Source organism: Pseudophryne corroboree, chromosome 3 (assembly GCF_028390025.1).
Source record: "Pseudophryne corroboree isolate aPseCor3 chromosome 3, aPseCor3.hap2, whole genome shotgun sequence".
NCBI lineage: Eukaryota > Metazoa > Chordata > Amphibia > Anura > Myobatrachidae > Pseudophryne > Pseudophryne corroboree.
In genome coordinates, this window is record NC_086446.1 from 496,648,406 (window position 1) to 496,671,120 (window position 22,715).

Genomic DNA, 22,715 nt, shown 5'->3' on the forward strand with positions numbered 1-22,715 from the left:
ACTACAGCTAATCGTGTCTGTGTCGTTATTTTAGTGTGTCGTTATTTTAGTGGTAAGCTAGCTTAAAGAAGTGTTTATGTCAATCGCAATAAAATTATGGGCGCCTTATACTAGAAACTAGAATGTACACTTTCTAATAAAAAAAAAAAACCTGCCTGCACAGTCTATTTTTTCTTGAGATACTGACCCAGCGGGAGCGTTCATCGGCATCGCAAGCTATATACACATGGGGGCTAATTGCAACAGCAAATTTGTTGGCAGTTGGGCAAAACCATGTGCACTGCAGGGGGGGCAGATATAACATGTGCAGAGAGAGTTAGATTTGGGTGGGGTGTGTACAAATCTTAATTGCAGTGTAAAAATAAAGCAGCCAGTATTTACCCAGCATAGAAACAAAATAACCGACCCAAATCTTACTCTCTCTACACGTTATATCTGCCCCACCTGTAGTTAACATGGGGTGGTCATTCTGACCCGTTCGCAAGCAGCGGTTCTTTGCTGCAGTGTGAACGGGTCGGGACTGCGGCTGCGCAGCTCCCGCAATGTGACACCACCAGTGCAGAAAGTGATCGCAGCAGTGATCGCATGAAGACTGACAGGCGGGAGGCGTTCTGGGGCGTCAACTGACCATTTTCAAGGCGTGGTGAGGTGAACGCAGGCGGACCCAGGCGTTTGGAGGGCGGATGTCTGACGTCAATCCCGGTACCTTCGTCGCTGGATCCGTCGCACAGGGTAACTCTTACCCTGGTCTTGTTTTGCAGGAAACTTTTTTTCGCATAGCAGGGCTGCAGAAGCGATCGCAGCCCTTCTATGCTAAAATACACTCCCCCATAGGTGGCGTCAAGTTGATCGCACGAGCAGCAAAAAGTTACTACATGCGATCAACTCAGAATGAGGGCCATGGTTTTGCCCAACTGCTAACAAATTTGCTGCTGCGATCAACTCTGAATTACCCCCATGGTGCGAAAAGTACTATGTTTACTATGTATATGGACTATATAGTCCATATCGGTAGTACAAATCGCACTGTGTGTATGCACCTTTAGAACCTACTTGTTTAATATTTTCTTTTCAGGGGTAAAGGATAAAAAAAAAGACTAAAACTGTTTACGAATCATCTTATCATTTATAAGAGTATATGACTTTAAATGAAACATTTTAGCTCTGTTTTTAGTTGTTAATATTTTCAGAAAGAAAATGTAACTAGCTATAACATCCATCAATCATTTTTTTCCTTGTCTCTGCTACTTCAGCATACCCGACAGCCGGTATACGCAGTGGTTTGCGCTCTGTAAGCTTTAGTTGCTACCATACAAAGCTGATCCATCTTCTTTTGTTAAATTATGTCTGCTGAAGTGAACCGGTTTCTGAACTTGTGTATCAATCACCTAAATCCCGATTAAATGCCTCCTGGCAGAACTGCATTTGCGTTCCTTGCTTGCACTTTCTAGAAGTGTCATCTACCTCCCAGCAGAAATCTCACACGCTTACATCAATAACTGATTGACAGAAAATCCTGGGGCCTGAGTTTTGGAAATATTGAAGCAATGCCTTTTTTCCTCTTATTTTTCACAAAAGTTTTTGAATAGAGTTAATCTAGTTTCAAGTATTCTAGAAACAGAATGTGATAGGGGAGAGGTTATATTATAATGATGTCATTATTATGAGAACTTTTAAAATATAAGTAATTGAAGGGCAAATTTGCTACTTGGGGGTCCATGTACAGTTGGCTACACCATTTCTTCAAGTTTTGTACTACTGTACATTGTTATTGCCTATGTCTATTTTTTATTGTTCTCAATATCCAAAGTCAGGCTTCATCTTGGCATAAGAGAAAACATATACAGACATTTGATGCAAAAAAAATGCACCTTTTCAAGATTCTCATAATGTAGTTGCTTAATATATTTATTAAATTCATGTCCTAACTAGAGGCTCTGTGGCAAACATGATCTGAGACCTGACAGATACAGATCAGCATTTTTATGGATGGTTTATGTCGCACTCTCACTGACCAATCAGAGTAAATTTGCTCTATTTGATTTGATTGGAAACTGATGCTATTTGTGGGTCTGTGTTGCAATTTTCAACATTTTTCCCCGTTGCCTCTATACTGCACCATAATTCTGGTGGTAATTTTACTAGGAAGTGGGCGAGATCTGGGAGATCTACCTACTCTTCCATAGGTGCATGGAACTACCAAAGCACTCAGGAGTCTCCCGCAACTTCCGGGACAGTAGGCAAGTATGCTCTGGAGGCATGGGCATAGCTACCATAAGTGCAGGGAGTGCAGCTGGTATGAGGCCCAGAGCTTAGAGGGGCCCATTTTCCATGACATATATACATGTGTTATATAGATGTTTCCCCATTGGGTGATACATAAAGGGACTTAAAAACTTTTTTTCTAGGGACCTACAATATGTCTAATCCAGCCCCTGAACATGCTCATTGTAATTAGTGATGAGCACCGGAAATTTTTCGGGTTTTGTGTTTTGGTTTTGGGTTCGGTTCCGCGGCCGTGTTTTGGGTTCGAACGCGTTTTGGCAAAACCTCACCGAATTTTTTTTGTCGGATTCGGGTGTGTTTTGGATTCGGGTGTTTTTTTCAAAAAACCCTAAAAAACAGCTTAAATCATAGAATTTGGGGGTCATTTTGATCCCAAAGTATTATTAACCTCAATAACCATAATTTACACTCATTTTCAGTCTATTCTGAACACCTCACACCTCACAATATTATTTTTAGTCCTAAAATATTTGCACCGAGGTCGCTGGATGGCTAAGCTAAGCGACCCAAGTGGCCGACACAAACACCTGGCCCATCTAGGAGTGGCACTGCAGTGTCACGCAGGATGGCCCTTCCAAAAAACACTCCCCAAACAGCACATGACGCAAAGAAAAAAAGAGGCGCAATGAGGTAGCTGTGTGAGTAAGCTAAGCGACCCTAGTGGCCGACACAAACACCTGGCCCATCTAGGAGTGGCACTGCAGTGTCACGCAGGATGGCCCTTCCAAAAAACACTCCCCAAACAGCACATGACGCAAAGAAAAAAAGAGGCGCAATGAGGTAGCTGTGTGAGTAAGCTAAGCGACCCTAGTGGCCGACACAAACACCTGGCCCATCTAGGAGTGGCACTGCAGTGTCACGCAGGATGGCCCTTCCAAAAAACACTCCCCAAACAGCACATGACGCAAAGAAAAAAAGAGGCGCAATGAGGTAGCTGTGTGAGTAAGCTAAGCGACCCTAGTGGCCGACACAAACACCTGGCCCATCTAGGAGTGGCACTGCAGTGTCACGCAGGATGGCCCTTCCAAAAAACACTCCCCAAACAGCACATGATGCAAAGAAAAAAGAAAGAAAAAAGAGGTGCAAGATGGAATTGTCCTTGGGCCCTCCCACCCACCCTTATGTTTTATAAACAGGACATGCACACTTTAACCAACCCATCATTTCAGTGACAGGGTCTGCCACACGACTGTGACTGAAATGACGGGTTGGTTTGGACCCCCACCAAAAAAGAAGCAATTAATCTCTCCTTGCACAAACTGGCTCTACAGAGGCAAGATGTCCACCTCATCATCATCCTCCGATATATCACCGTGTACATCCCCCTCTTCACAGATTATCAATTCGTCCCCACTGGAATCCACCATCTCAGCTCCCTGTGTACTTTGTGGAGGCAATTGCTGCTGGTCAATGTCTCCACGGAGGAATTGATTATAATTCATTTTAATGAACATCATCTTCTCCACATTTTCTGGATGTAACCTCGTACGCCGATTGCTGACAAGGTGAGCGGCGGCACTAAACACTCTTTCGGAGTACACACTTGTGGGAGGGCAACTTAGGTAGAATAAAGCCAGTTTGTGCAAGGGCCTCCAAATTGCCTCTTTTTCCTGCCAGTATAAGTACGGACTGTCTGACGTGCCTACTTGGATGCGGTCACTCATATAATCCTCCACCATTCTTTCAATGGGGAGAGAATCATATGCAGTGACAGTAGACGACATGTCCGTAATCGTTGTCAGGTCCTTCAGTCCGGACCAGATGTCAGCATCAGCAGTCGCTCCAGACTGCCCTGCATCACCGCCAGCGGGTGGGCTCGGAATTCTGAGCCTTTTCCTCGCACCCCCAGTTGCGGGAGAATGTGAAGGAGGAGATGTTGACAGGTCGCGTTCCGCTTGACTTGACAATTTTGTCACCAGCAGTTCTTTGAACCCCAGCAGACTTGTGTCTGCCGGAAAGAGAGATCCAAGGTAGGTTTTAAATCTAGGATCGAGCACGGTGGCCAAAATGTAGTGCTCTGATTTCAACAGATTGACCACCCGTGAATCCTTGTTAAGCGAATTAAGGGCTCCATCCACAAGTCCCACATGCCTAGCGGAATCGCTCTGTGTTAGCTCCTCCTTCAATGTCTCCAGCTTCTTCTGCAAAAGCCTGATGAGGGGAATGACCTGACTCAGGCTGGCAGTGTCTGAACTGACTTCACGTGTGGCAAGTTCAAAAGGTTGCAGAACCTTGCACAACGTTGAAATCATTCTCCACTGCGCTTGAGACAGGTGCATTCCACCTCCTATATCGTGGTCAGTTGTATAGGCTTGAATGGCCTTTTGCTGCTCCTCCAACCTCTGAAGCATATAGAGGGTTGAATTCCACCTCGTTACCACTTCTTGCTTCAGATGATGGCAGGGCAGGTTCAGGCGTTTTTGGTGGTGCTCCAGTCTTCTGTACGTGGTGCCTGTACGCCGAAAGTGTCCCGCAATTCTTCTGGCCACCGACAGCATCTCTTGCACGCCCCTCTCGTTTTTTAAATAATTCTGCACCATCAAATTCAAGGTATGTGCAAAACATGGGACGTGCTGGAATTTGCCCATATTTAATGCACACACAATATTGCTGGCGTTGTCCGATGCCACAAATCCACAGGAGAGTCCAATTGGGGTAAGCCATTCGGCGATGATCTTCCTCAGTTGCCGTAAGAGGTTTTTAGCTGTGTGCGTATTCTGGAAAGCGGTGATACAAAGCGTAGCCTGCCTAGGAAAGAGTTGGCGTTTGCGAGATGCTGCTACTGGTGCCGCCGCTGCTGTTCTTGCGGCGGGAGTCCATACATCTACCCAGTGGGCTGTCACAGTCATATAGTCCTGAGCCTGCCCTGCTCCACTTGTCCACATGTCCGTGGTTAAGTGGACATTGGGTACAACTGCATTTTTTAGGACACTGGTGAGTCTTTTTCTGACGTCCGTGTACATTCTCGGTATCGCCTGCCTAGAGAAGTGGAACCTAGATGGTATTTGGTACCGGGGACACAGTACCTCCAACAAGTCTCTAGTTGCCTCTGCAGTAATGATGGATACCGGAACCACGTTTCTCACCGCCCAGGATGCCAAGGCCTCAGTTATCCGCTTTGCAGCAGGATGACTGCTGTGATATTTCATCTTCCTCGCAAAGGACTGTTGGACAGTCAATTGCTTGGTGGAAGTAGTAAAAGTGGTCTTACGAGTACGACTTCCCCTCTGGGATGACCATCGACTCCCAGCAGCAACAACAGCAGCGCCAGCAGCAGTAGGCGTTACACGCAAGGATGCATCGGAGGAATCCCAGGCAGGAGAGGACTCGTCAGAATTGCCAGTGACATGGCCTGCAGGACTATTGGCATTCCTGGGGAAGGAGGAAATTGTCACTGAGGGAGTTGGTGGGGTGGTTTGCGTGAGCTTGGTTACAAGAGGAAGGGATTTACTGGTCAGTGGACTGCTTCCGCTGTCGCCCAAAGTTTTTGAACTTGTCACTGACTTATTATGAATGCGCTGCAGGTGACGTATAAGGGAGGATGTTCCGAGGTGGTTAACGTCCTTACCCCTACTTATTACAGCTTGACAAAGGCAACACACGGCTTGACAAATGTTGTCCGCATTTCTGTTGAAATACTTCCACACCGAAGAGCTGATTTTTTTGGTATTTTCACCAGGCATGTCAATGGCCCTATTCCTCCCACGGACAACAGGTGTCTCCCCGGGTGCCTGACTTAAACAAACCACCTCACCATCAGAATCCTTCTGGTCAATTTCCTCCCCAGCACCAGCAACACCCATATCCTCCTCATCCTGGTGTACTTCAACACTGACATCTTCAATCTGACTATCAGGAACTGGACTGCGGGTGCTCCTTCCAGCACTTGCAGGGGGCGTGCAAATGGTGGAAGGCGCATGCTCTTCACGTCCAGTGTTGGGAAGGTCAGGCATCGCAAACGACACAATTGGACTCTCCTTGTGGATTTGTGATTTCGAAGAACGCACAGTTCTTTGCTGTGCTTTTGCCAGCTTGAGTCTTTTCATTTTTCTAGCGAGAGGCTGAGTGCTTCCATCCTCATGTGAAGCTGAACCACTAGCCATGAACATAGGCCAGGGCCTCAGCCGTTCCTTGCCACTCCGTGTGGTAAATGGCATATTGGCAAGTTTACGCTTCTCCTCCGACGATTTTATTTTAGATTTTTTAGTCCTTTTTTTACTGATATTTGGTGTTTTGGATTTTACATGCTCTGTACTATGACATTGGGCATCGGCCTTGGCAGACGACGTTGCTGGCATTTCATCGTCTCGACCATGACTAGTGGCAGCAGCTTCAGCACGAGGTGGAAGTCGATCTTGATCTTTCCCTATTTTTGGAACCTCAACATTTTTGTTCTCCATATTTTAATAGGCACAACTAAAAGGCACCTCAGGTAAACAATGGAGATGGATGGATACTAGTATACTTATGGATTGACGAGCGACTGCCGACACAGAGGTAGCTACAGCCGTGGACTACCGTACTGCGTCTGCTGCTAATATAGACTGGATGATAATGATATAAATATATATATATATATATCACTACTGCAGCCGGACAGGTATATATTATATAATGACGGACCTGCTGGACACTGTCAGCTCAGCACTGCAGACTCCTAAAGTAAGCTACTAGTATCAAGAAGATAGAAAAAAGAAAAAAACACCACGGGTAGGTGGTATACAGTTATGGATGGACGAGCGACTGCCGACACAGAGGTAGCTACAGCCGTGGACTACCGTACTGCATCTGCTGCTAATATAGACTGGATGATAATGATATAAAAAATATATATATATATCACTACTGCAGCCGGACAGGTATATATTATATAATGACGGACCTGCTGGACACTGTCAGCTCAGCACTGCAGACTCCTAAAGTAAGCCACTAGTATCAAGAAGATGGAAAAAAAAAAAACACCACGGGTAGGTGGTATACAATTATGGATGGACGAGCGACTGCCGACACAGAGGTAGCTACAGCCGTGGACTACCATACTGCGTCTGCTGCTAATATAGACTGGATGATGATGATATAATATATATATATATATCACTACTGCAGCCGGACAGGTATATATTATATAATGACGGACCTGCTGGACACTGTCAGCTCAGCACTGCAGACTCCTAAAATAAGCTACTAGTAGTATCAAGAAGATAGAAAAAAAAAAACACCACAGGTAGGTGGTATACAATTATGGATGGACGAGCGACTGCCGACACAGAGGTAGCTACAGCCGTGGACTACCGTACTGCGTCTGCTGCTAATATAGACTGGATGATAATGAGATATAAAATATATATATATCACTACTGCAGCCGGACAGGTATATATTATATAATGACGGACCTGCTGGACACTGTCAGCTCAGCACTGCAGACTCCTAAAGTAAGCTACTAGTATCAAGAAGATAGAAAAAAAAAAAAACACCACGGGTAGGTGGTATACAATTATGGATGGACGAGCGACTGCCGACACAGAGGTAGCTACAGCCGTGGACTACCGTACTGCGTCTGCTGCTAATATAGACTGGATGATAATGATATAAAAAATATATATATATATCACTACTGCAGCCGGACAGGTATATATTATATAATGACGGACCTGCTGGACACTGTCAGCTCAGCACTGCAGACTCCTAAAGTAAGCTACTAGTAGTATCAAGAAGATAGAAAAAAAAAAAAACACCACAGGTAGGTGGTATACAATTATGGATGGACGAGCGACTGCCGACACAGAGGTAGCTACAGCCGTGGACTACCGTACTGCGTCTGCTGCTAATATAGACTGGATGATAATGAGATATAAAATATATATATATCACTACTGCAGCCGGACAGGTATATATTATATAATGACGGACCTGCTGGACACTGTCAGCTCAGCACTGCAGACTCCTAAAGTAAGCTACTAGTATCAAGAAGATAGAAAAAAAAAAAAAACACCACGGGTAGGTGGTATACAATTATGGATGGACGAGCGACTGCCGACACAGAGGTAGCTACAGCCGTGGACTACCGTACTGCGTCTGCTGCTAATATAGACTGGATGATAATGATATAAAAAAAAAATATATATATCACTACTGCAGCCGGACAGGTATATATTATATAATGACGGACCTGCTGGACACTGTCAGCTCAGCACTGCAGACTCCTAAAGTAAGCTACTAGTATCAAGAAGATAGAAAAAAGAAAAAAACACCACGGGTAGGTGGTATACAATTATGGATGGACGAGCGACTGCTGACACAGAGGTAGCTACAGCCGTGGACTACCGTACTGCGTCTGCTGCAGTGCTAATATAGACTGGATGATAATGATATAAAAAATATATATATATCACTACTGCAGCCGGACAGGTATATATTATATGACAGACCTGCTGGACACTGTCAGCAGAATGCGTTTATAGAATAAAAAAAAACACCACACGACGAGTGTTTAACTTTTTCAGGCAGACAATCACAATATACTGGTGGTCAGTGGTCACTGGTCAGTCACACTGGCACTGGCAGTGGCACTCTGGCAGCAAAAGTATGCACTGTTAAAAATATGTACTCCTGCTATAACTGCTCCCCAGTCTCCCCCACAATTAAGCTGTGTGAGCAGTGAGCACTCAGCACAGTCAGATATACAGTATTACATAGATGATGCAGCACACTGAGGGCACACTGAGGCTGAGCACAGATATGGTATGTGACTGTGTCACACTGTGTATCGTTTTTTTTCAGGCAGAGAACGGATTAATTAAACTGGTGGTCACTGGTCACACTATCAGCAAGCAGTACTCCTAATATGCTCCCCAAAATTAGTAAATCAAGTGTCAATCTCTACTACTCTCTAGTCTACTCTAAACGGAGAGGACGCCAGCCACGTCCTCTCCCTATCAATCTCAATGCACGTGTGAAAATGGCGGCGACGCGCGGCTCCTTATATAGAATCCGAGTCTCGCGATAGAATCCTAACCTCGCGAGAATCCGACAGCGGGATGATGACGTTCGGGCGCGCTCGGGTTAACCGAGCAAGGCGGGAAGATCCGAGTCTGCCTCGGACCCGTGTAAAAAGCGTGAAGTTCGGGGGGATTCGGTTTCCGAGAAACCGAACCCGCTCATCACTAATTGTAATGTGGTATAAATGAGCAGGAGGCCACTTTAATGATATCTAATATAAGAGGGGCACTTTAATGTGTCACAATATGAAGTAGAGGCACTATAGTGTCACATAATATGAACTGGGGGCACTGTTACGTGGTATAATATGAACTGGAGACACTGCATGTCATATTGTGAATTGAGGGTACTGTGTGGCATAATGTGTACTAGCAGCCATACAATGTGACATAATGTGAACTATGGCACTACTGTGGTTCATAAAATAAACTAGGGCACTATTATGGGCATAACATTAACAACTGCTGTACAGAGGTGTCTCTCTTGAAACATTTGGGACAGGGACACGTTCAAAATGTTGCTATGGAGCCGACAAGGTACTGACTATGCCCTTGTCTGGAAGGAGGATTCCAGGATGAAAATAGAGCACAGAGAGACATTCAAAAACCTCTCTGCCCTCTAGTTTATGTGTCAGGTGTCTGTGTATACCATAATCAGTCCTATTTTTGAGCAGGAACACTCTTCCTGAAACTCTCATTAACTACAGATGTGTCCTCATACTGTACATCTAGCTCAATACGCCATGCAGGGTGAAATGCCTGCAGTGTCAGACTGGGGCTTGAAGCGCTCACCCAGGAAAGCAGTGGTAGGGGGTCCAGTTTTAGGGGTGTGGCCAGTCTTCAAAGGGGGTGTGGCCAACCACCACATGGGTTTGCCTAACATCAGAAAGTGCATGGTCAGGGCCCCTTGATAAATATATATAGTAAATACTACTAGTGCATGCTTGATAATTTACCAGATCAATAACAGAAATGCACTGTGGGTACTATCTGGAACCTGATCTCTAGAGGAGGAGGAGGTGGGCCCCATGGCATTGGGGTCCACCGGGGTTTTTCCATGTACCCCTGTGTGCCGGTCCAACCTTGGATGCTTGGCATGAGTGAGCTGCCAGGTCCAATTTGGCTAACATCAGGTACTTTTTTTTTTGCATCGTACTTTGTAAAAAAAAGACGCATTTTCAGCAAAAAGGAAGACCGACCCGAGACATTCTCACGCGACCTGACAGGCCATGAGGGGCTGTGGCAAAGATGTATACGGACACATCTGTATGATGCAATCAGGAATGCAATTCCTAAACTTGTCTTGGGCAAACTGTAATTGCTGCTGCAGAGGGAGGTGGGCAAAGTTGTTTGACATCTAGAGATGTGCTAGCACCATATAGTGGAAAAAATGTATACATAGCAACATTCGTCTTATGTGTGTATTAGAGATGAGCGGGTTCGGTTCCTCGGGATCCGAACCCCCCCGAACTTCACCCATTTTACACGGTTCCGAGGCAGCCTCGGATCTTCCCGCCTTGCTCGATTAACCGGAACGCGCCCGAACGTCATCATCCCGCTGTCGGATTCTCGCGAGATTCGTATTCTATATAAGGAGCCGCGCGTCGCTGCCATTTTCACTCGTGCATTGGAGATTGAACGGAGAGGACGTGGCAGCGTTCTCTCCCTGAAAAGCTCCGTAATCTGTGCTCAGTGTGCTGCAAATATCTGTGCTCAGTGTGCTGCAAATAATCTGTGCTCAGTGTGCTGAAAATATCTACGTTCTCTGCGTTTTTAGAGATGAGCGCCGGAAATTTTTCGGGTTTTGTGTTTTGGTTTTGGGTTCGGTTCCGCGGCCGTGTTTTGGGTTCGACCGCGTTTTGGCAAAACCTCACCGAATTTTTTTTGTCGGATTCGGGTGTGTTTTGGATTCGGGTGTTTTTTTAAAAAAACCCTAAAAAACAGCTTAAATCATAGAATTTGGGGGTAATTTTGATCCCAAAGTATTATTAACCTCAAAAAACATAATTTACACTCATTTTCAGCCTATTCTGAACACATCACACCTCACAATATTATTTTTAGTCCTAAAATTTGCACCGAGGTCGCTGTGTGAGTAAGATAAGCGACCCTAGTGGCCGACACAAACACCGGGCCCATCTAGGAGTGGCACTGCAGTGTCACGCAGGATGGCCCTTCCAAAAAACCCTCCCCAAACAGCACATGACGCAAAGAAAAAAAGAGGCGCAATGAGGTAGCTGACTGTGTGAGTAAGATTAGCGACCCTAGTGGCCGACACAAACACCGGGCACATCTAGGAGTGGCACTGCAGTGTCACGCAGGATGTCCCTTCCAAAAAACCCTCCCCAAACAGCACATGACGCAAAGAAAAAAAGAGGCGCAATGAGGTAGCTGTGTGAGTAAGATTAGCGACCCTAGTGGCCGACACAAACACCGGGCCCATCTAGGAGTGGCACTGCAGTGTCACGCAGGATGTCCCTTCCAAAAAACCCTCCCCAATCAGCACATGATGCAAAGAAAAAGAAAAGAAAAAAGAGGTGCAAGATGGAATTATCCTTGGGCCCTCCCACCCACCCTTATGTTGTATAAACAAAACAGGACATGCACACTTTAACCAACCCATCATTTCAGTGACAGGGTCTGCCACACGACTGTGACTGATATGACGGGTTGGTTTGGACCCCCCCCAAAAAAGAAGCAATTAATCTCTCCTTGCACAAACTGGCTCTACAGAGGCAAGATGTCCACCTCATCTTCACCCTCCGATATATCACCGTGTACATCCCCCTCCTCACAGATTATCAATTCGTCCCCACTGGAATCCACCATCTCAGCTCCCTGTGTACTTTGTGGAGGCAATTGCTGCTGGTCAATGTCTCCGCGGAGGAATTGATTATAATTCATTTTAATGAACATCATCTTCTCCACATTTTCTGGATGTAACCTCGTACGCCGATTGCTGACAAGGTGAGCGGCGGCACTAAACACTCTTTCGGAGTACACACTTGTGGGAGGGCAACTTAGGTAGAATAAAGCCAGTTTGTGCAAGGGCCTCCAAATTGCCTCTTTTTCCTGCCAGTATAAGTACGGACTGTGTGACGTGCCTACTTGGATGCGGTCACTCATATAATCCTCCACCATTCTATCAATGTTGAGAGAATCATATGCAGTGACAGTAGACGACATGTCCGTAATCGTTGTCAGGTCCTTCAGTCCGGACCAGATGTCAGCATCAGCAGTCGCTCCAGACTGCCCTGCATCACCGCCAGCGGGTGGGCTCGGAATTCTGAGCCTTTTCCTCGCACCCCCAGTTGCGGGAGAATGTGAAGGAGGAGATGTTGACAGGTCGCGTTCCGCTTGACTTGACAATTTTGTCACCAGCAGGTCTTTCAACCCCAGCAGACCTGTGTCTGCCGGAAAGAGAGATCCAAGGTAGGCTTTAAATCTAGGATCGAGCACGGTGGCCAAAATGTAGTGCTCTGATTTCAACAGATTGACCACCCGTGAATCCTTGTTAAGCGAATTAAGGGCTGCATCCACAAGTCCCACATGCCTAGCGGAATCGCTCCGTGTTAGCTCCTTCTTCAATGCCTCCAGCTTCTTCTGCAAAAGCCTGATGAGGGGAATGACCTGACTCAGGCTGGCAGTGTCTGAACTGACTTCACGTGTGGCAAGTTCAAAGGGCATCAGAACCTTGCACAACGTTGAAATCATTCTCCACTGCACTTGAGACAGGTGCATTCCATCTCCTATATCGTGCTCAATTGTATAGGCTTGAATGGCCTTTTGCTGCTCCTCCAACCTCTGAAGCATATAGAGGGTTGAATTCCACCTCGTTACCACTTCTTGCTTCAGATGATGGCAGGGCAGGTTCAGTAGTTTTTGGTGGTGCTCCAGTCTTCTGTACGTGGTGCCTGTACGCCGAAAGTGTCCCGCAATTTTTCTGGCCACCGACAGCATCTCTTGCACGCCCCTGTCGTTTTTTAAAAAATTCTGCACCACCAAATTCAAGGTATGTGCAAAACATGGGACGTGCTGGAATTTGCCCATATTTAATGCACACACAATATTGCTGGCGTTGTCCGATGCCACAAATCCACAGGAGAGTCCAATTGGGGTAAGCCATTCCGCGATGATCTTCCTCAGTTGCCGTAAGAGGTTTTCAGCTGTGTGCGTATTCTGGAAAGCGGTGATACAAAGCGTAGCCTGCCTAGGAAAGAGTTGGCGTTTGCGAGATGCTGCTACTGGTGCCGCCGCTGCTGTTCTTGCGGCGGGAGTCCATACATCTACCCAGTGGGCTGTCACAGTCATATAGTCCTGACCCTGCCCTGCTCCACTTGTCCACATGTCCGTGGTTAAGTGGACATTGGGTACAACTGCATTTTTTAGGACACTGGTGAGTCTTTTTCTGACGTCCGTGTACATTCTCGGTATCGCCTGCCTAGAGAAGTGGAACCTAGATGGTATTTGGTAACGGGGGCACACTGCCTCAATAAATTGTCTAGTTCCCTGTGAACTAACGGCGGATACCGGACGCACGTCTAACACCAACATAGTTGTCAAGGACTCAGTTATCCGCTTTGCAGTAGGATGACTGCTGTGATATTTCATCTTCCTCGCAAAGGACTGTTGAACAGTCAATTGCTTACTGGAAGTAGTACAAGTGGGCTTACGACTTCCCCTCTGGGATGACCATCGACTCCCAGCGGCAACAACAGCAGCGCCAGCAGCAGTAGGCGTTACACGCAAGGATGCATCGGAGGAATCCCAGGCAGGAGAGGACTCGTCAGACTTGCCAGTGACATGGCCTGCAGGACTATTGGCATTCCTGGGGAAGGAGGAAATTGACACTGAGGGAGTTGGTGGGGTGGTTTGCGTGAGCTTGGTTACAAGAGGAAGGGATTTACTGGTCAGTGGACTGCTTCCGCTGTCACCCAAAGTTTTTGAACTTGTCACTGACTTATTATGAATGCGCTGCAGGTGACGTATAAGGGAGGATGTTCCGAGGTGGTTAACGTCCTTACCCCTACTTATTACAGCTTGACAAAGGGAACACACGGCTTGACACCTGTTGTCCGCATTTCTGGTGAAATACCTCCACACCGAAGAGCTGATTTTTTTGGTATTTTCACCTGGCATGTCAACGGCCATATTCCTCCCACGGACAACAGGTGTCTCCCCGGGTGCCTGACTTAAACAAACCACCTCACCATCAGAATCCTCCTGGTCAATTTCCTCCCCAGCGCCAGCAACACCCATATCCTCCTCATCCTGGTGTACTTCAACACTGACATCTTCAATCTGACTATCAGGAACTGGACTGCGGGTGCTCCTTCCAGCACTTGCAGGGGGCATGCAAATAGTGGAAGGCGCATGCTCTTCACGTCCAGTGTTGGGAAGGTCAGGCATCGCAAACGACACAATTGGACTCTCCTTGTGGATTTGGGATTTCAAAGAACGCACAGTTCTTTGCGGTGCTTTTGCCAGCTTGAGTCTTTTCAGTTTTCTAGCGAGAGGCTGAGTGCTTCCATCCTCATGTGAAGCTGAACCACTAGCCATGAACATAGGCCAGGGCCTCAGCCGTTCCTTGCCACTCCGTGTGGTAAATGGCATATTGGCAAGTTTACGCTTCTCCTCCGACAATTTTATTTTAGGTTTTGGAGTCCTTTTTTTTCTGATATTTGGTGTTTTGGATTTGACATGCTCTGTACTATGACATTGGGCATCGGCCTTGGCAGACGACGTTGCTGGCATTTCATCGTCTCGGCCATGACTAGTGGCAGCAGCTTCAGCACGAGGTGGAAGTGGATCTTGATCTTTCCCTAATTTTGGAACCTCAACTTTTTTGTTCTCCATATTTTATAGGCAGAACTAAAAGGCACCTCAGGTAAACAATGGAGATGGATGGATTGGATACTAGTATACAATTATGGACGGACTGCCACGGTTAGGTGGTATAAAAAAACCACGGTTAGGTGGTATATATTATAATAATAATACAATTATGGATGGACGGACTGCCTGCCGACTGCCGACACAGAGGTAGCCACAGCCGTGAACTACCGCACTGTACACTGGTTGATAAAGAGATAGTAGTATACTCGTAACAACTAGTATGACACTATGACGACGGTATAAAGAATGAAAAAAAAACCACGGTTAGGTGGTATATATTATAATAATAATACAATTATGGATGGACGGACTGCCTGCCGACTGCCGACACAGAGGTAGCCACAGCCGTGAACTACCGCACTGTACACTGGTTGATAAAGAGATAGTAGTATACTCGTAACAACTAGTATGACACTATGACGACGGTATAAAGAATGAAAAAAAAACCACGGTTAGGTGGTATATATTATAATAATAATACAATTATGGATGGACGGACTGCCTGCCGACTGCCGACACAGAGGTAGCCACAGCCGTGAACTACCGCACTGTACACTGGTTGATAAAGAGATAGTAGTATACTCGTAACAACTAGTATGACACTATGACGACGGTATAAAGAATGAAAAAAAAACCACGGTTAGGTGGTATATATTATAATAATAATACAATTATGGATGGACGGACTGCCTGCCGACTGCCGACACAGAGGTAGCCACAGCCGTGAACTACCGCACTGTACACTGGTTGATAAAGAGATAGTAGTATACTCGTAACAATTAGGATGACACTATGACGGTATAAAGAATGAAAAAAAAACCACGGTTAGGTGGTAGGTATATAATAATAAATAATACAATTCTGGTCGGACGGACTGCCTGCCGTGTGCCGACACAGAGGTAGCCACAGCCGTGAACTACCGCACTGTACACTGGTTGATAAAGAGATAGTAGTATACTCGTAACAATTAGGATGACACTATGACGGTATAAAGAATGAAAAAAAAACCACGGTTAGGTGGTAGGTATATAATAATAAATAATACAATTCTGGTCGGACGGACTGCCTGCCGTGTGCCGACACAGAGGTAGCCACAGCCGTGAACTACCGCACTGTACACTGGTTGATAAAGAGATAGTAGTATACTCGTAACAATTAGGATGACACTATGACGGTATAAAGAATGAAAAAAAAAACCACGGTTAGGTGGTAGGTATATAATAATAAATAATACAATTCTGGTCGGACGGACTGCCTGCCGTGTGCCGACACAGAGGTAGCCACAGCCGTGAACTACCGCACTGTACACTGGTTGATAAAGAGATAGTAGTATACTCGTAACAATTAGGATGACACTATGACGGTATAAAGAATGAAAAAAAAACCACGGTTAGGTGGTAGGTATATAATAATAAATAATACAATTCTGGTCGGACGGACTGCCTGCCGTGTGCCGACACAGAGGTAGCCACAGCCGTGAACTACCGCACTGTACACTGGTTGATAAAGAGATAGTAGTATACTCGTAACAATTAGGATGACACTATGACGGTATAAAGAATGAAAAAAAAACCACGGTTAGGAGGTAGGTATATAATAATAAATAATACAATTCTGGTCGGACGGACTGCCTGCCGTGTGCCGACACAGAGGTAGCCACAGCCGTGAACTACCGCACTGTACACTGGTTGATAAAGAGATAGTAGTATACTCGTAACAATTAGGATGACACTATGACGGTATAAAGAATGAAAAAAAAACCACGGTTAGGTGGTAGGTATATAATAATAAATAATACAATTCTGGTCGGACGGACTGCCTGCCGTGTGCCGACACAGAGGTAGCCACAGCCGTGAACTACCGCACTGTACTGTGTCTGCTGCTAATATAGACTGGTTGATATTTAAAGAGATATTAGTAGTATACAACAATACTATACTGGTGGTCAGGCACTGGTCACCACTCCTGCAGCAAAAGTGTGCACTGTTAATTAATATAATTGTACTCCTGGCTCCTGCTAACAACCTGCAGTGCTCCCAAGTCTCCCCCACAATTAATTATAAGCTTTTAATTTATACATTGATGACTGTGCAGCACACTGGGCTGAGCTGAGTGCACACAGACTGAGTCACACTGTGTGACTGACTGTGCTGTGTATCGTTTTTTTTTTCAGGCAGAGAACGGATATAGCAGAGAGAAGTGAACGGATATATTATATTAAATAAAAGTTAACTAGCAACTGCACTGGTCACTGACTGTGGTAAACTAACTCTGTCTGCGACTCTGCACAATCTCTCTCTATCTAATCTATCTATCTCTATTCTAATGGAGAGGACGCCAGACACGTCCTCTCCCTATCAATCTCAATGCACGAGTGAAAATGGCGGCGACGCGCGGCTCCTTATATAGAATCCGAGTCTCGCGATAGAATCCGAGCCTCGCGAGAATCCGACAGCGTCATGATGACGTTCGGGCGCGCTCGGGTTAACCGAGCAAGGCGGGAAGATCCGAGTCGCTCGGACCCGTGGAAAAAAAAGTGAAGTTCGTGCGGGTTCGGATTCAAAGAAACCGAACCCGCTCATCTCTACTGAAAACGCTCCATATCTGTGCTCAGTGTGCTGCAAATATCTGATCAGTGTGCTGCATTGTGGGGACTGGGGACCACAAAGTATAAGTATATACATGATGTGGCCATTCACTGGTAACTGGTGACAGAACGTATACTGGATTCCCCCACAATGTAACTTTATATCTGTCATCTATATACATGATGTGGCTATTCACTGGTACCTGGTGACAGAACGTATACTGGATTCCCCCACAATGTAACTTTATATCTGTCACCTATATACATGATGTGGCCATTCACTGGTACCTGGTGACAGAATGTATACTGGATTCCCCCACAATGTAACTTTATATCTGTCACCTATATACATGATGTGGTCATTCACTGGTACCTGGTGACAGAACGTATACTGGATTCCCCCAAAATGTAACTTTATATCTGTCACCTATATACATGATGTGGTCATTTACTGGTACCTGGTGACAGAACGTATACTGAATTCCCTCACAATGTAACTTTATATCTGTCACCTATATACATGATGTGGCCATTCACTGGTAACTAGTGACAGAACGTATACTGGATTCCCCACAATGTAACTTTATATCTGTCATCTATATACATGATGTGGTCATTCACTGGTACCTGGTGACAGAACGTATACTGGATTCCCCCACAATGTAACTTTATATCTGTCACCTATATACATGATGTGGTCATTCACTGGTACCTGGTGACAGAACGTATACTGGATTCCCCCACAATGTAACTTTATATCTGTCACCTATATACATGATGTGGCCATTCACTGGTACCTGGTGACAGAACGTATATTGGATTCCCCCACAATGTAACTTTATATCTGTCATCTATATACATGATGTGGCTATTCACTGGTACCTGGTGACAGAACGTATACTGGATTCCCCCACAATGTAACTTTATATCTGTCACCTATATACATGATGTGGCCATTCACTGGTACCTGGTGACAGAACGTATACTGGATTCCCCCACAATGTAACTGTATATCTGTCATCTATATACATGATGTGGTCATTCACTGGTACCTGGTGACAGAACGTATACTGGATTCTCCCACAATGTAACTTTATATCTGTCACCTATATGTGGTCATTCACTGGTACCTGGTGACAGAACGTATACTGGATTCCCCCACAATGTAACTTTATATCTGTCACCTATATACATGATGTGGCCATTCACTGGTACCTGGTGACAGAATGTATACTGGATTCCCCCACAATGTAACTTTATATCTGTCACCTATATACATGATGTGGTCATTCACTGGTACCTGGTGACAGAACGTATACTGGATTCCCCCAAAATGTAACTTTATATCTGTCACCTATATACATGATGTGGTCATTTACTGGTACCTGGTGACAGAACGTATACTGAATTCCCTCACAATGTAACTTTATATCTGTCACCTATATACATGATGTGGTCATTCACTGGTACCTGGTGACAGAACGTATACTACATTCCCCTCAATGTAACTTTATATCTGTCACCTATATACATGATGTGGTCATTCAATGGTACCTGGTGACAGAACGTATACTGGATTCCCTCACAATCTAACTTTATATCTGTCACCTATATACATGATGTGGTCATTCAATGGTACCTGGTGACAGAACGTATACTGGATTCCCCGACAATGTAACTTTATATCTGTCACCTATATGCACGATGTGGTCATTCACTGGTACCTGGTGACAGAACGTATACTGGATTCCCTCACAATGTAACTTTATATCTGTCACCTATATACATGATGTGGTCATTCACTGGTACCTGGTGACAGAACGTATATTGGATTCCCCCACAATGTAACTTTATATCTGTCACCTATATACATGATGTGGTCATTCACTGGTACCTGGTGACAGAACGTATACTGGATTCCCCCACAATGTAACTTTATATCTGTCACCAATATACATGATGTGGTCATTCACTGGTACCTGGTGACAGAACGTATACTGGATTCCCCCACAATGTAACTTTATATCTGTCACCTATATACATGATGTGGTCATTCACTGGTACCTGGTGACAGAACGTATACTGTATTCCCCCACAATGTAACTTTATATTTGTCATCTATATAATAATTATAGTAGTACAGTACAGTAGGCCATTGCTGTATCTTGCAGCTCTGTGTCACTGCAAGTATCCATTCCATATCTGTGCAGCATTTTTGTGAGCAGTATATATAGTATTACAGTGCAGCATTTTGGCGACTAACAGCAGGGCCGAAACTAGGATTTTTGTCACCCGGGGCAAGGTAGTCATTTGACACCCCCCCCCCCCCCCGGCAAAAAAATAAATAAATAAATAAAAATCATAATAAAAAAAATTAAAATAAATAAATACATGAATAAAAATATTATATATATATATATATATATATATCTCTTTCAGAACTTTTTTACCTGAAAAATTGCCTTTTCTAACATGAATTTCATATCCAGGAAAAAGTGTCCCCATTTTACACAGTACGACAGGCAAGTGTCCCCATTCCCCATTTTACACATTGCGGCAGACAGGTGACCCCATTTTACACATTGCGGCAGACAGGTGTCCCCATTTTACACATTGCGGCAGGAAAAAGTGTCCCCATTTTACACATTGCGGCAGACAGGTGACCCCATTTTACACATTGCGGCAGACAGGTGTCCCCATTTTACACATTGCGGCAGGAAAAAGTGTCCCCATTTGACACATTGCGGCAGGCACGTGTCCCCATTTTACACAGTACGCTGGCAAGTGTCCCCATTTTACACATTGCGGCAGGAAAGTGTCCCCATTTTTTACACATTGCGGCAGGAAAAAGTGTCACCATTTTACACATTGCGGCAGGAAAAAGTGTCCCCATTTTACACATTGCGGCAGGCACAGGTCCCCATTTTACACATTGCGGCAGGAAAAAGTGTCCCCATTTTACACATTGCGGCAGGCACAGGTCCCCATTTTACACATTGCGGCAGGAAAAAGTGTCCCCATTTTACACATTGCGGCAGGCACAGGTCCCCATTTTACACATTGCGGCAGGAAAAAGTGTCCCCATTTTACACATTGCGGCAGGCACAGGTCCCCATTTTACACAGTACGCTGGCAAGTGTCCCCATTTTACACATTGCGGCAGGCACAGGTCCCCATTTTACACAGTACGCTGGCAAGTGTCCCCATTTTACACATTGCGGCAGGCACAGGTCCCCATTTTACACAGTACGCTGGCAAGTGTCCCCATTTTACACATTGCGGCATGCACAGGTCCCCATTTCACACAGTACGCTGGCAAGTGTCCCCATTTTACACATTGCGGCAGGCACAGGTCCCCATTTTACACAGTACGCTGGCAAGTGTCCCCATTTTACACATTGTGGCAGGAAAAAGTGTCCCCATTTTACACATTGAGGCAGGCACAGGTCCCCATTTTACACAGTACGCTGGCAAGTGTCCCCATTTTACACATTGTGGCAGGAAAAAGTGTCCCCATTTTACACATTGAGGCAGGCACAGGTCCCCATTTTACACATTGCGGCAGGCACAGGTCCCCATTTTACACATTGCGGCAGGACGGTGGTGGAGGGAGAGAGAGAGAGAGGAAGGGAGAGGGGCTGACTTACATTTGAAGCGGTTCTCGCCGCTCTTCAGCCGCCTCTCCCTCCGCGTCCGGTCTGCGCGGCTCCCCCTTCTCCCTCCTCCGGCGGGGTTTCGTGGAATGACGCGTTTGCGCCGTGACGTCACGACGCAATCGCGTCATTCCGCGAAACCCCGCCCCCCGAGCTGGGCACTCGGGAGAAGGGGGTTTCAACGTTATAAAAGTGCCGCGGCGGGTGTTAGGGGGTCTCGGCGCCCCCTCCAATCCGGCGCCCAGGTCGCCTGCCCCCCCTAGCCCCCCCCCAGTTTCGGCCCTGCTAACAGTATATAGTTGTACAGTAGGCCATTGCTGTATCATGCAGCTCTGTGTCACTGCAAGTATCCATCCATTCCATTTTCTTCCAGTGATTTTGACCAATAATACCATTGATTAGAACAAATAATTCCAGTGATTTTGTCATTTTTTTCCAGTGATTTGGACCAATAATACCATTGATTAGAACGAATAATTCCAGTGATTTTGTAATTTTTTTCCAGTGATTTGGACCAATAATACCATTGATTAGAACGAATAATTCCAGTGATTTTGTCAGTTTCTTCCAGTGATTTGGACCAATAATACCATTGATTAGAACAAATAATTCCAGTGATTTTGTCATTTTCTTCCAGTGATTTGGACCAATAATACCATTGATTAGAACTAATAATTCCAGTGATTTGGACCAATAATATCATTGATTAGAACGAATAATTCCAGTGATTTTGTCATTTTCTTCCAGTGATTTGGACCAATAATACCATTGATTAGAACGTATAATTCCTGTGATATTGAGGTGTTTGTGTCGCTTAGCTTAGCCGTCAAGCGACCACAGTGCACCTCTTTTTCTCTTTTCTTTGCATCATGTGCTGTTTGGGGCCAATTTTATAAGTGCCATCCTGTCTGACACTGCAGTGCCACTCCTAGATGGGCCAGGTGTTTGTGCCGCTCTCTTGGGTCGCTTTGCTTAGTCATCCAGCGACCTCGGTGCAAATTTTAGGACTAAAAATAGTACTGTGAGGTGTTCAGAATAGACTGAAAATGAGTGGAAATTTTGGTTATTGAGGTTAATAATACTATAGGATCAAAATTACCCCCAAATTCTATGATTTAAGCTGTTTTTGAGAGGTTTTTGGAAAAAAAACACCCGAATCCAAAACACACCCGAATCCGACAAAAAATTTTCAGGGAGGTTTTGCCAAAATGCGTCCGAATCCAAAGCACGGCCGCAGAACCGAATCCAAAACCAAAGCAAAAAACCCGAAAAATTTCCGGTGCACATCTCTAGTG